This window comes from Eumetopias jubatus, unplaced genomic scaffold (assembly GCF_037043125.1).
Source record: "Eumetopias jubatus isolate StellerSeaLion01/CBP00866 unplaced genomic scaffold, mEumJub1_p1.0 scaffold_4, whole genome shotgun sequence".
NCBI classification, from domain to species: domain Eukaryota; kingdom Metazoa; phylum Chordata; class Mammalia; order Carnivora; family Otariidae; genus Eumetopias; species Eumetopias jubatus.
The window spans coordinates 114467998-114482029 of record NW_028274810.1 but is presented as its reverse complement, the minus strand read 5'-3'; the positions used below and the strand labels follow the sequence as shown (position 1 = coordinate 114482029).

The 14032-nt window shown below is 44.8% G+C and overlaps 1 pseudogene; it reads right to left on the bottom strand.

The window, feature by feature from the left end:
* Positions 1-9388: 9388 nt before the first annotated feature.
* On the bottom strand, positions 9389-9839 carry LOC114211175 (large ribosomal subunit protein eL32 pseudogene; annotated as a pseudogene).
* Positions 9840-14032: the final 4193 nt, after the last annotated feature.

Here is a 14032-nt window from a genome sequence, read left to right as displayed (position 1 = left end):
TCAGATTTTTCCTGCAAATGTGTTACCAAATTTTTTTGCTTTCAGGCCTTTTCAATTTTGGCAGGGCAATGTGGAATTTTAACATTCTATCCAGAGAGCTAAAATCCAGAGGCAGCTACTGCAAACATCTGATCTCCCTCTCCCCAAGGGAGGAGTGGCTAATGAACATACTGAACCTAAAGATAAACTCTTATTGGTGAGACCAGTGACTTATTAGCCTGATAAATACTGACAAAGAGCTCTTTTTGATAAACGTCAAGGGATTCAGATATATGCCCGACTTTTAGAGATACTTCTGCCCTTGATGAATAGGTTGTAAAGTCCATCGAGGCCTGTACCCTTCACTGTCAGGGATACCTGGTGCTAATCCCTAAGGATCCACGTCCCACTGTGATTTTGGATGCTGTTGATTGTACATAAACAGAGCCCTGGACTTGGAGTCTTGGTGTTTGCCTCTCTTGAGCCTTTCATGCAGGGAGTGTTCATGGTGCCTGGAAGGGAAGGCCTGTTTATAAAGATTTCATGAACTATTTTTGCCGTCTTTCCTACCAAGAGGTTATTTAATGATATCCAAATCTGATAGAATTTGGCATAAGACATGCTTTTGATATAACATAATAGCAAGATTGGTGGGGAGCAGCTAACCTTCATCCATCTCAAACTTTTTGGGGGGTTGCCCATAGCCATGGATAATAGAGAACTCGGAGTTGTTCTCAGCCAGCTTCAGTGACTTTCCAACAGCAGAGCAGATGCTGTTCACTGGACAATCTTCCCCGCTGGGCAAGCACCCTGGACAAGTCCAAGTCTAAAGCCATTCTGTTCAGTCTTCCTCCCAAGAAGGAGTTGGGGGAGACTGAGGACCTTGGTGTCCAGCCACAGAGCATAAAAGCCTGAAGGCTCAAGGGAAAGTCTGCCAGGTTTGTCCCATGAGATTACTGCTCAGCTCACACAGCCAACTCCCAGTGCAGGACAACCAGAATGCACAAGAAGGAAGCCGGTGTGGAGATATAGATGGAGAGGCAGGGCCACAGCTCTGTAGGAAAAAACACACACAGATGACATAGGAATATCAACTTGGCACAGAGCATTAAATGTGCTCATTATGTTCTGAGTGTTTGCAGACAGTACGTTCAAGGCAGAGCCCGGGCCAGTGTGTGGGACGCAAAGGCAGAGCAGGAGGCCAGGGTGCAGACTGGGATCTGGCCGACTATAGGCAGGTCTGAGACGAGTGTCCAGGTGTCCATAGGGGTTTAAAATTATAAACAAGGAACATGAGTGGTCTGTAGGGGTAGCGGTGCCCAATCCCAGAGACTGAGTCAGAAGAGCAGGGTGGATCCCAAGGATCACCAAGTCCAAGACCCACGATGTCCAGACTCTCCTGGTGTTGCAGGAGAGTTGCTGCTGATGCACGTCTGGCTCTGTCCTGAGCTTTGGGAATCAGCCTGATGGAGGGGCCTATGGGTCTCTGTGGCTGGCTGGATTCTATGACTGCAGAAATAATATCAGATCTCTCTGTCTGCATGATTTGCTATCAACTTAGTTTCTGATAAATCACTGTCTACTACACATGTTGGAATAATATCAGGTCCCTCATTTAAAAATGAGGAAAATATCTTATGATGCAGTTGTGACTAGCCTAGCACTGACCTGGCACAGAGTAGGTACTCAGTAAACATCCATTGTCTTTCTTTGCCTCCTTTCCCTGGAGACGATGATCAACAAAGATGCATTGGACTGAATTAAATTTAGTATAACTAGCTCATCTGCCTGACAGCCTCCCTTCCTTTCTTCCTGAGAATTGCCTGCCATGTATTTATTTTCATCTGGGGTTTTAAATTCAACTGAATAAAAGGCATTGGGGGAAAGATGCTGCCCGGAGGAAACTAGAGGAGAAACCACTTGTCCACCTCAGCTGCCAAAGGAGATGAGAAGGTGGAGAAATAAAACATCTCTATTTTCTGAAATGTACACACAGAGGAAGAAAAATAAAGTTGTGTGAAGCCTATCTGTAATAATTTTCAATCGGAGAGAGGTGCTGACCTGTAGCTGGCTAATATAATGGGAAAATTTGATTGTGCTGAATCTGGAGAGGTCCAGAAGAGCTGTGGGCAGGTGGGGATGGAGGGGAATGTGGCTTCGAGGGGCAGAGGTCGCTGTCACACAGCAGCGTGGAGGGGTGAACGACTGGACTCAGAAGAGCAGGCACAAAACATTGTCACTGTAGATGGGCTGGGTCAGTGGGGCTCCCCAGAGGTGGCTCTGCAGGACTGAATCACAAAGCATGAAGGGAAAGGCAGGAGGCCTCGGCCACATACAGCATCATGGCCAGGGGTCAGATGGACCCGCTTCTACTCCAACTCTGACTCTCAGGCTGCGGGCAACCCATGAGCCAACTTTCTCACCTCTCGGAACTATAATATCCTCAGCCGAAAAGTAGAGATTCTAAAGTCAGCCTCAAATTAGCTTGAGGTCAAATTTGATAAATCAAGTAAAATAGCTTATTGCCTAGAGCACATAAAAGCTCAAGGAATCTCCATTTTAGAGTCCGTTTATCAGGGGATCCTGGACTTTGTTTATCCAGAAGCCAGAAGAGAATAGGAATAAGTTGTCAATCACATTGAGTAAGGTGTGTTTCAGAGTCTCTGTTTGCCTGGCAGGTGAAGAACAGGTAAGGCTTCCTGGAGGGATTCCCTAGAGAATACGATGTTTATTGCTGGACACTTGTTGAGGTGAAGCAAGCTTTTTTCAGGCAAGGTGTATCCTCTGTACCAGGCGAAAGAGAGGAGTCTTGGCTTGCCAGCTCTGCAGGCTGCATTTACAAGCCCATCAGAAGCTAGACTTCAGGAAATTCAGCAAGGCAGCGTTATGTATCAGAAAGAGCCTGAGTGAGGGGCGCCTGGGTGGCTCAGTCATTAAGCGTCTGCCTTCAGCTCAGGTTATGATCTCAAGGGTCCTGCGATGGAACCCCACATCGGGCTCCCTGCTCCGAGGGAGGCCTGCTTCTCCCTCTCTCACTCCCCCTGCTTGTGTTTCCTCTCTCGCTTTGTCTCTGTCAGATAAATAAATAAAATCTTAAAAAAAAAAAAAAAGAAAGAAAGAAAGAGCCTGAGTGTTGAGGTCAGAAAGGCAGAGGCTTGGATCTGACTCCGCATCTTTCAGTCTTAATTTAATACACATTCACGGAGCCCGGCCCAGTTCATGGTAAGGGGGGAGCAGCAGATGTGGGAGGGGGCATGCAGAAATTAACTGAAGCAGTCAATACTGTCATGATGATCACAGTCTGTTGGAGAAGACGATCTCTAAGCAAATGCATATAAAATGCTGTGGAAGTTCAGAGATGGAGGGATGCACAGGAGATTATGGGGTGTGCCAAGCCCAGCTTAAAATGCCATATCCTAGAAAGTTTCCTGAAAGGGATAATGCCTGAAAATAGTCTTAAGGGATGAAGAGGATTTGGGATTGGGGGTGGGATGATTTAAACAGTCAGAGGCTTTATCTTCTTGGAGACTCATTTCCCTGACTATGAAATAGAGATCAACGGGGTCACGGGGGGTGTGGACATTCTGGTGCTTCAGAGATTCCGTTTTGCTGAACATCAGCAGCTGTGAGTGTTAACTGAAAAAGGTTTTGATAATTTTATAAATAAAACGATATTTCAGTGTGATTATATGAAGGCATTTTTTAATAATTGGTGCAGTTAAATATTTTTCCTATTCTTATTATCCATTTGTGTTTTTGCTTGGTGAACTTCCTGCTCTTGCCCTTGGCACCTAAAAGCTCAAGCTTCAGACATTGTTACAAGGCATAGGACACTGATACATGATATGAACTAAAAATGGGGTGGAAGGAGGGACGCACCAGTACTCACAGCTTAGATAATGAGAAGGCTTTCACATGCTGGACCAAGACACGAAGAGCCTAGTTTCTGTAAAGCAGCTTATTGGTTCTGTTTTTCTGGAGAACTCTAATACAGGTGGATAACATTGCACTTAACTGGGGTTCAGGTTAGGGTTTTCTATTGTCAAATTGATCAAAATGGTCGTCTTTAAACACCGTTTCTTGTCTGAAGCCCTATAGAAATAGATAGTGGGCTGGATTCAGTCCATGGACCATCGTCTGATGACCCGTGTTCTTGACACTAGAATGTAGATGTGAGTAAAATCAAACCATTCCCTCCCTCGGTACTCTTTCATCAGGCAGCTCTCCTGCAGACGCACACACACAGCACAGTGTTAATATTCTCTGTTGACTTGTTGATTTCATCATCTTTTCTCATGTTTGATTCTCAGGGGCAGGGACTAGGCTCCACTCATCCTTTTATACCCTTACTGGAATGATTCCCTGCCCAAGGTGGGTGCTAAGGATTCTAAGGGAGACTACCAAAGAGGAGTTGATTTTGCATTCAGTAGGCAATGGTGAACCATCAAAATTGTTTCGTCCATTTTTGAAAGATATCATGAACAGCAAGATTTAGTACCATTTGTATAAGAGAAAATGGGGACAGTATGGGACCAGTTATCTAAAGAAAAGAGTAGTGATTGTGTAGGGATAGTGGGAGGGAGGGCGCCATGTTGATCGCTGTCATATGTGACTCTAATATTTTTGGTCTTGTGACTGGTGAGATGGTCATATTACTTATGACAAGTATTAAGCATAAAAATGTCATGAAGGTGAGCCAGTTTGAGGGTAGAATGAGGAGTTTTAAGAAAAAATCTGATTCAAGGGGCACCTGGGTGGTTCAGTCAGGTTATACATCTATCTGACTCTTTTGGTTTTGACTTGGGTAATGATCTCAGGGTCATGGGATCGAGCCCCACATCGGGCTCCATGCTCAGGGGGAGTCCTTGAGATGTTCTCTCTCCCTCTCCCTTTGCCCCTCCCCGCGCACTCATTCACTTGCTCTCTCTCTCTAAGTAAACAAATAAATAAATCTTAATTTTTTAAATTTTAAGTTCCAGTATAATTAACAGTGTTATATTAGTTTTAGGGGCATCATGTAGTGATTCAACAATTCCATACATCACCCGGTGCTCATCATGACAAGTGTCCTCCTTAACCCTCACTGCCTGTTTTACCCAGCCCCCACCTACGTCCCCTTCTGGTAACCATCAGTTTGTTCTCTATAGTGTTAAGAGTCTGTTTCTTGGTTTGTGTCTCTTTCTCTTTTTTTTCCTTTTCTCGTTTTTTTTGTTTCTTAAATGCCACATGAGTGAAATCATATGATATTTGTCTTTCTCTGACTGACTTATTTCACTTAGCATTATACTCTCTAGCTCCAACTTTGTCATTGCAAATGGCAAGATTTTATTCTTTTATGACTGAATAATATTCCATTGCACATACATACCACATCTTCTTTATCTGTTCATCTATCGCTGGACACCTGTGCTGCTTCCATAAGTTGGCTCTTGTAGATAATGCTACTATAAACATAGGGGTGCACGTATCCCTTTCAATTAGTGCTTTTGTATGTTTCTTTTCTTTCGTGGTTTTTTTTTTTTTTTTTTTTGGAGGGGGGGTGTAAATACCCAGTGGTTCAATTACTGGATCATAGGGTAGTTCTCTTTTTAACTTTTTGAGGAACTCTTGGTGGGAATGAAAACTGGTGCAGCCACTGTGGAAAACAGTAGAACGAAGGATTGTGTTTGGATTGATTAATTAGAGTAAGCCAAAATAACTTCACCTTAATAACTGGCAACCTTTCTTCTTCAACACAATTGAGTACATCCCATGTAATGAATCTGCACATGTATTTTCTTTCATTCCAACTTACTGTCAGAAATGCTTGACTTTCACAAGCCGCTGTTTTATTTTCTGGTTGGTTCCCACCTGGATGGCACAGTGGAACATCCAAATATTTGCCTCCAACAGGAAGCACCCCAACGCTGCTCCAGCCCAAGTCCCCATCTCTTTCAGAACTCCCTTTGTGTCTGCACTGCTTTCTTGGTAACAGGCTAGAAAGATCATCTGGCTAAATGCTCATTTCATAGTAGCAAACTGAGGCTTTGCTTTTTTAATTGTCTTGCCTAAAATCCCACAGGCTGTTGGTGGCAGAGCTAAGCAGAAAGATGCAAGTGTATAGATCTAGTCTTTCAAAACTTGGCCAGCCCAGTGGGCCTTCACTAAATGATGATGGCGATGGTGTTCACTTCAATGAAAATATAATGAGTAATTATTCCATGTGTCATGCACGATCACAAAGTAGGCTCCAGGCAGACAACTTTTTCATATGAGATTATATATATTTTTTAAGATGTAAAATATATATGTTGAATCACATTGTATGCAAGGAGAAGGAAAGGGGGAACTGACACTTTTAACCACCTGTTTTATATCAGACATTATGTTAAGAAAGTTACAGGCACCATTTTATTCTTACAACCACCCTGTGAATTAAATATTATTCCTATTTCCAGAAGAAGTGAATGCTTAGCGGTGGTAATGAACTTCCCCCAGGTCATACACTAGCATATAATGGGGCAAACTAAGGTCTGTCATATCCCCAAAGCCTCTCTCTTAGATCACAGCTCCTCTGAGGTATCCCTCAGGTGCTAAGTAATAACCCTTCCTCTCAGGAGTCCGACAGAGGTCTTGAGAGAGGAATTGCTGGCTCTGGCAGGTTCTCGTTTTGTTTCTGAGGTGTGTACCAACTCCTGCAGGTTTCTCACACTCCCCTTTGAGGGTATGAAACTGCTGTTGCTTCTGTTGGTCTATAGCAAATGCAGGCTTCCTTATAACTGGGCTGGTGCCCCCCAAGACTTTAAAAACTTTCTTCTTCTGCAGGGACTTAAAGTTCGAACTGGAAGGTTTGTGTCAACATCTGCCATCTTTCAAAGGCTCTATGCCTGTTTGTGACACCACAGCTCTACACAAATGTTGAGGAGGGGTGGTCCTTCATCGAGGCTCCCCCTTTGCCATGATGCCCTCAGCAGTGGCTTGTGTTGAAGCCCTACTATGCCTCCTCCTCCGAGCTGAGGAAGTTGGGAGATTTTTCAGTATCCCTGGCTTTTGAGGTAAGAAAATGACTCTCAGCAAGGGCAACCCGTTACTGTTCCCTATTCAAACGTTCTTCCCCATGATGTCCATTCTGGGTCACCTTCTCCCTGGTACATCCCAAGTGCCTTATTTGGGTTCTGCAGCTTATATAGGGGTTTTTCAAAGAAACTCAGGCATAAATATTTTTGCCAGAAAAGAGGAAATTATTTAATGAGTGTGCAATTAGTGTATAAATGGTGGGGTATTGAGTTGCTATTGCTCTTGAGGACCAGGACCCTGGTCACTTACATTCCTCCCCAGATGTTGCTCTATAACACTTGACCGATGGATTAAATCAGAGGCTTCTAACGTAATTTTGGAAGGGGGCTGGTAGGTGAAATGAGAAATGGTGAATTCTTACAGAAGAACAGGATTGTCCCAGGAAAGAGGCACTGCCTACTCCGGCATTCAGACTATAAATACCAGTGGGCATTTGATTGCCAAGACTTGTGGTCACCGTTGGCAGTATGATGCATGAGACCCCAAACTGCAACAAATGGGAAGAATATTGCAGCTTGCTTGGTCACCTGCAGTTGATAGTGGGGCAAGAGGCAGCCTGGGGTGTGGGGATGCTGAGGGAAGAGACATAGGAGTTACCTATTGAAACTGGGAGGGGCTCTATTTGCTTTTCTTCTACAACAATAGAAATTGACCCAAGAATGACATCATGAACATCAGAGCCAAATGGGAAGGCATCAGAAAAAATACCCAATTTGTTTATTTGCCAGTAGTGATTCAGTGAGTCTTCAGGTTTCCAAGAAGTGACTTGGGAATACTTGTAGGGTTGAGGGAATACAGGCAGAGGGGCCTTCAAGTCCCACCGTTGTCAATTGAGCAAGCAGTCACTATTGTGCTTCTGGTCTCTAGTGGAGACTGAGATATTGATCATGAGACATCATGGGACTGGGAAATATGCACCCAGAGCCACTCTTTATAAGCTGGATATAGTCAGGCCCACCCAAACATAAGTTCGGGTGGGCACATCAGCGATCCACCATTCTATGGAGATGGTACAATCGGGATCAAGACTGAACAGCTCCAGAGAGCAAAAGGAAGTTCCTAGAGACGTGGCCCAGATCCCAATAACCTGTTCTATTATAAGAACACTTATACCTTAAGCTCACATCTATAGCTTCATTTATGCGTGGTTCCCTGCAACTAACTGATAGAAGAGAGAACTATTCTGGCCTGGTTCGTGGATGGGTCAGCTATGTATGTTTGTGTCATTTGAAAATGGGCATTGTGGATGATTTGTAAGACACCTTGAAAAAGAATAGTGAGGAGGCCAGGCTGCATACAGCACATCAAATGGACATGGGGGAAAATGTGGCCTAAGTTACAGGACTGTGAGGAGTCCCAGCCAAGGAGAATGGTTTGGCTGGTTGATCAGAGGCCAAAAAGGAGCATGATTTGACTCTCAGAGACAAGGACCTTCGGGAAAGAGGCAGGTGATGAATCTATGGGTGTAGGCACACTGCTGTTTCTTTGTCCACCAGGCTTCACACACCACAAAGGAGACACTCAAACAACAGGAAGGCAAGACTCTTCCTAGATGTCAGCTCTGTCTTCTGTCCTCAGCTAGCCCAGCACCTGGTGCCTGCAGAATGAGCCTTAGGACTGCTATGCATGGACCCAACAGCATGGGCTCCCTCTCACCAAGGCCGATCTGGGTTTCGTTGCTGACAAATCTGACCTGTCAACTGCAGAGACCAACACCAAGCTCGTGCGTATGGCACAGTTCCACACGGAGACCACCAGCCACTGGTGGGACCTCACTTCCATTGGAGTCCTCATACTCTGCAAAGAGTAGTGATTTGTCATTCCTGGAACTGACAGGTGTTTACCTTCTCTGCCTCTGTGTTTCTGACATTTACAGAGGCCTACACAATTTGTCTCCATTCATGAGGCCCATCTAATGTCATGGAGGTGCCCAATGGGCACATGATCGTTGTAATCAATGGCCATAATATCCTCTTCTTTGCCCAGATTAGGCCAAACTAATGAGATGAGGGAACAACTTACTAGCACTCACCTAGTGCCCCCTTGGAGCAGGCACCCCACCTCTTGCTTTGCTTTCTTCCAGGATGCAGAATAAGGACAAAAGCTGTCTGAGCCTAATGACGATTCCTTCACAGTGATACCAATCTGCAGGGCGATGTGATTTGCTCTATCCATTCCAAGCAGTCTATGGGAAAGGATTGATCAAAAGGCATTTGGAATGATCCAGGGTGAGGGTTTGATACTCATGTGCAATAGTAACTCTGTCCTTGGCTATGGAAACCCGAAATGGTTTATTTATTTATTTTTATTTATTTTTGGGGGGTTTTATGGTTTTATTAACACAAATATGTGCACAACAAGCTGTCTATTCATTTTCTTCGCTGCGCAGCCTGGCGTTGGGATTGGTGACTCTGATTGCCAGCTGGGCTGCTCTTTCCACAATAGCTTTGCGGTTCTTGGAGGAGACATTGTGAGCAATCTCTGCACAGTAAGATTTGTTGCACATCAGCAGCACTTCAGCTCCTTAACGTTGTGGACTAGGAACTTCCAGAAGCCACTGAGCAACATGTGCTTTGTTTTCTTGTTGCTCCCGTAACCAATGTTGGGCATCAAGATCTGGCCCTTGAATCTTCTGTGTACCCTATTGTCAATGCCTCTGGGTTTCCGCCAGTTGCGCTTAATTTTGACATAGCGGTCTGACTGGTGCCGGATGAACTTCTTGGTCCTCTTTTTAATGATCTTGGGCTTCACCAGAGGTCTGAGGGCAGCCATGATGCCCAGTAACAGATGGCGGCCACCTCCACAGGCAGCGCCAAGGAAGAGAGCCCTAAATAGTTTATTTTATCATTTTTTTCTCTTTTCCACACACACATATGTGTAGTCTATACAAAGAGCACTTCTATTGTGAAAGATGATGTGCCAATGGTCATAACTTTGATAAATTGTGAAATGTCTCTCCCACTCTTCCTCAGTTCTCATACACCACCCTCCACCTCTCTGTTTTTGCCAGCCCACACGCTTGTGCCTAAGGAATTGCTCAGTGAGGGGGGCGACTTTAATGTATTTGGGCAGGCATGTATCTGCCAGTGGAAAATTAGGTGCTGGTACTTTGTTTTGATGCACAGCAGTAAAAGCTGGAGGCTGCATGTGATGTAGCAGGAGGCGAAGAGGAGGCCATGTGCTGTTCTAGAGGGGCCTCACGTCTGGAAATGAGGAGGCTCATCCCGTGGTCATGGGAAGTCTCCTCAGTCCTTCCAGAAATATTTTTCCTAATCTGCACAGCAGGAGATTCGGCTGGCATGATCTCTGAGGTCCCTTTGAGCGCTCACTTCCTTTGATCCTGGAGTAACAGAGAGTGTCTCTACCTCCTCCCCAGACTCCAGCTTTATATCCATCACTTACTGTATAAAAAGCGTCTGAAGCTTTCCAATGAATACAGTGCAGTTCTGGGCACCATGCAAAGAGAGGTAGTGGGGAGCGAACAACCATTTGCATGGAAATGCAATATCTGTATCCATTATTTTATTTACTCCACACAACAGCTTGTAAGGTAGGCAGCTGCCCTCAGGCTCCGGATATGGCCGGTGTCACCAGCTTGGGGCAAAAACACTGATACTTCTTAAATTCTTTGAGTTATTGCTCTAGGATCTATTTACTCTGATTTGCAGGAAAATTGGTGTCTTCCTCTTGAGGGCCCCCTCCCCCTGCCATGCCTTCATTTGCTAAATGTTCTAAAATTCACAAAGCACGTTTCATTTTGTCTTCACCACATCCCTGTTGATGTGCCCAAGGAAGAAGCCTTTAATTTTTTTTTCTTTCATTGAAATGTAGACATTTTGGGGTCACAGATAACATTTGCTTCCTGCAATTGGGGAACATCAATTATCTTTTGGAGAATTAGTGCTGATTCATTTTACATAGCAGTAAAACCTACCACCTCTTAGTCTACTGAACTGAGCGTTTGGATTTTTGATGTAATTTGAGTGTACTTTTCTCCTATGTGGGCCCTTGAAGGGTTACTTCTCCTAAATCTGGATTTCTGCTGAACTCTTGGTGCTCTCAACAAGTGCTAATTAAGATCAAACAACTCACTCCTCAAGAAATGCCAGCAAGAGCAACTGTCCTGTCCCAGGCACTCAGGCTCCATCCTGTGGGTGGAAGGAAGAGCAGGGTGTTTCCTGAAGAAGAAATGGGTCCTCCTGCTGTTTCTAATCCTGGTTCAAAAAGAAGCCAGTGTGTGCAGGGTTTGGACAGGGAGTGGGAAGGGACCTTCTTTCTGTGTGCCATGGAATGACTGGCTGGTTTCTGAAGGAGAGCATGGCCGGGGATATCTCATCAGTGAAGGCTGGATGCCTCCTCCAGTAAGAAGCCTGCCAGGTATGAAATGAAATCCAGAGGTCCTGTCAACAGTTTGTGAGGTCCACAGACCCCTTTGGGAGGCATCTTAGCCATTCTTTGCTTTATTTTTCTTTATTCCTCAAGAATGGAGTCAGGCTTTATATACCCCCATGCAATACTGAGATATTTAGGGCAGAAGTTTAGGGAGAGTTTTGTTTAAGCTTAGAATAAACCATGATACTTTCTGTTAAAGAAATTCTAGGCCAATGACAATTTGGAGCATGGATAGCTGGAGAATGAAAAATCTGTAACCAGAGTGGGTTAGTAGAACCTGTAAATGGTATTTGGAGAGTCAGGAGAATTTGGGGAGAGGGAAATCCCAAGAGAAAGAGTGGATGTTCTGTTGATCTATAGTCATGGGGGTGGGAGTTCTTCTAATTTGAATATTAAAGGAAATATGTCTTTAATCTCTTCCCCGAATAGTGAAGCAGAATGAACCAATAAAACTTTTGAGTTAGGAATAATAACAATGTTTATTATATGCCATATATTTTGTTTTACATTTATTAGCTCATTTAATCATCATTACAATCCTATGGGGAAACTGAGGCACCAAGAAAACAAATGACTTGCTGGGAGTTGCAGGTGATCAATGTGGGAATCAATCCCATATGTCACTATTTTCTCCTTTTACAGATGAAGGGTCTGGGTCCCTAATCTGTTGACTAAATTCCTGGGTGTGAGCTGGGATTCATGGGCTGGTGATGCCTTCAGATGTGTGTCTTTGTCTTTGCTTTGGCTGGTGAAAGTGGGTGGAACCCAGGCCTTCTGGTGCCATTCTACATCCACTTCACTTTTAGTTTTCTGTCTTGTCTATACCTGTTAGTCCCTGTGGCCTCCTCAGCCCATGGGATTCAATGCACACACATGCAAGCACAGCTGTGCCTCTGCACACATGCACACACTCACACATACATACATGCACATGCACACACACACATCCACACACATAGGCATGCACATGCCCACACATAAACATATATGCCTGCAGTAGACATGCCAATGCATACACACAGACATATGCATGCACACACATACACATACATGCATACACTCACATGTACATGCAATGCACATACATGGCCATACATGCACGTGCACACAATGCCCGCACATAGACACATGCACATACACACGGGTACATCCATGCATATACATACACACAGGCACATGCACGTGCACACACATACTTGCATATTTGTGTACACATACACATGCACACACATACATATACACGCATACACGTGCATCTCCTTCATTGCCAAAACATCACTACTCAGCAGTGACAGGGAAGACAGGCTGATCCACATTGTGGCTGATTTTGTTGGTTTTAGAGGATTTTGAAAGGTTTGAAAGGATATTGGTGGTGACAAATAGACATTTTAAAAATGTCAAGTCACTCTCAAAATGGACGGTCCTCCCTTAATAGACTCATGCTGATCACTTAAATGCTACAACGCCTCCCACAGATTGGCGCCCGGCTCCTGCTCTAGACATTCCAAGAGGCTGAGACGGGCTGACGTCTCCCACAGAGACAATACTCCAGTGACAGAGCTCTCACGTAAATTATATGGAATTAGGTGATGGGCAGAGGGGGAGACTTTATTACTCAGAGCTAAAACAATCTACCAAACAAATTGCAGGACTGGTGGGGCATGGGGATTGGGTGAATGTGGTTTTGGACTTCTGTTCCATGCTGGCTGTGTGCCTTTCGTCTCTGACCTTGAGTGTTCTCACCTGAGACACATGGGGTCACACTCCTACTTTCTGGATGCTGTGAGGGGTGGCAGCACTAACTGTGGAGTGTCGCCCAACACAGAGGACATCATTGGAGCACAAAATATGGCAGCTAAAATTACTACTATTTCTGCTTTTAAAAATTGAATAAAATGGTAAACATGCTTGTGGGCAGCTATTTGAGAGTGTGTTAGGACTGAGAAAGATCCCTGCCATCTCATAAAAACCCTCCTGATCCTTCCCAGGTTTCAATCCAATGAGCACTCACTGAGCACTAATGATCTCAGTAGACATTACCTGAGTTTTGTCTTCCAGGCAACATGGCAGGAGGGGTGGATGTTCCCATTTTGCAAGAGAAGACCCCTATCCCTTGCTTCCATGCTGATGTGTGGTGGAACACGACCTGATTCTCTGGTCTTCAGAGTCTCTCTGGGTGCTGGATGGCCAATAGTCCTTATGGGAACATCAGAGCTTGGTTGGAGAGCCACTTATCCCATTGGTTCTAGAGGATGAATGTTGAAGGCATAGGAATCGCACAGTTTGAGTGGGGACAGGGGTTCTCAATCCTGGCTGCATATAAGGATTATTTGGGGAATCCTTAAAACCACCAAAGCCCAGGCCACACCCCAGATCAATTCAGTCTGAATGTCTGATGGCACTAGGGTGGCAGGATTTGTAAAGCTCCTGCTTGCTTCCCGGGTTCCCAAGCTTGACAGCTGTGGGTCTGGGACCTCCGTAGACTCCACTCCGTGGCAGCAGCAAGGCTATATTGCTGGATCCCAGTATTTCCCAACTTGCGTGATCGTCAAAATTGCCCAAGGTGTTTGTTAAAAACACTGATTTCAGGATCCTCCCCTGGAGC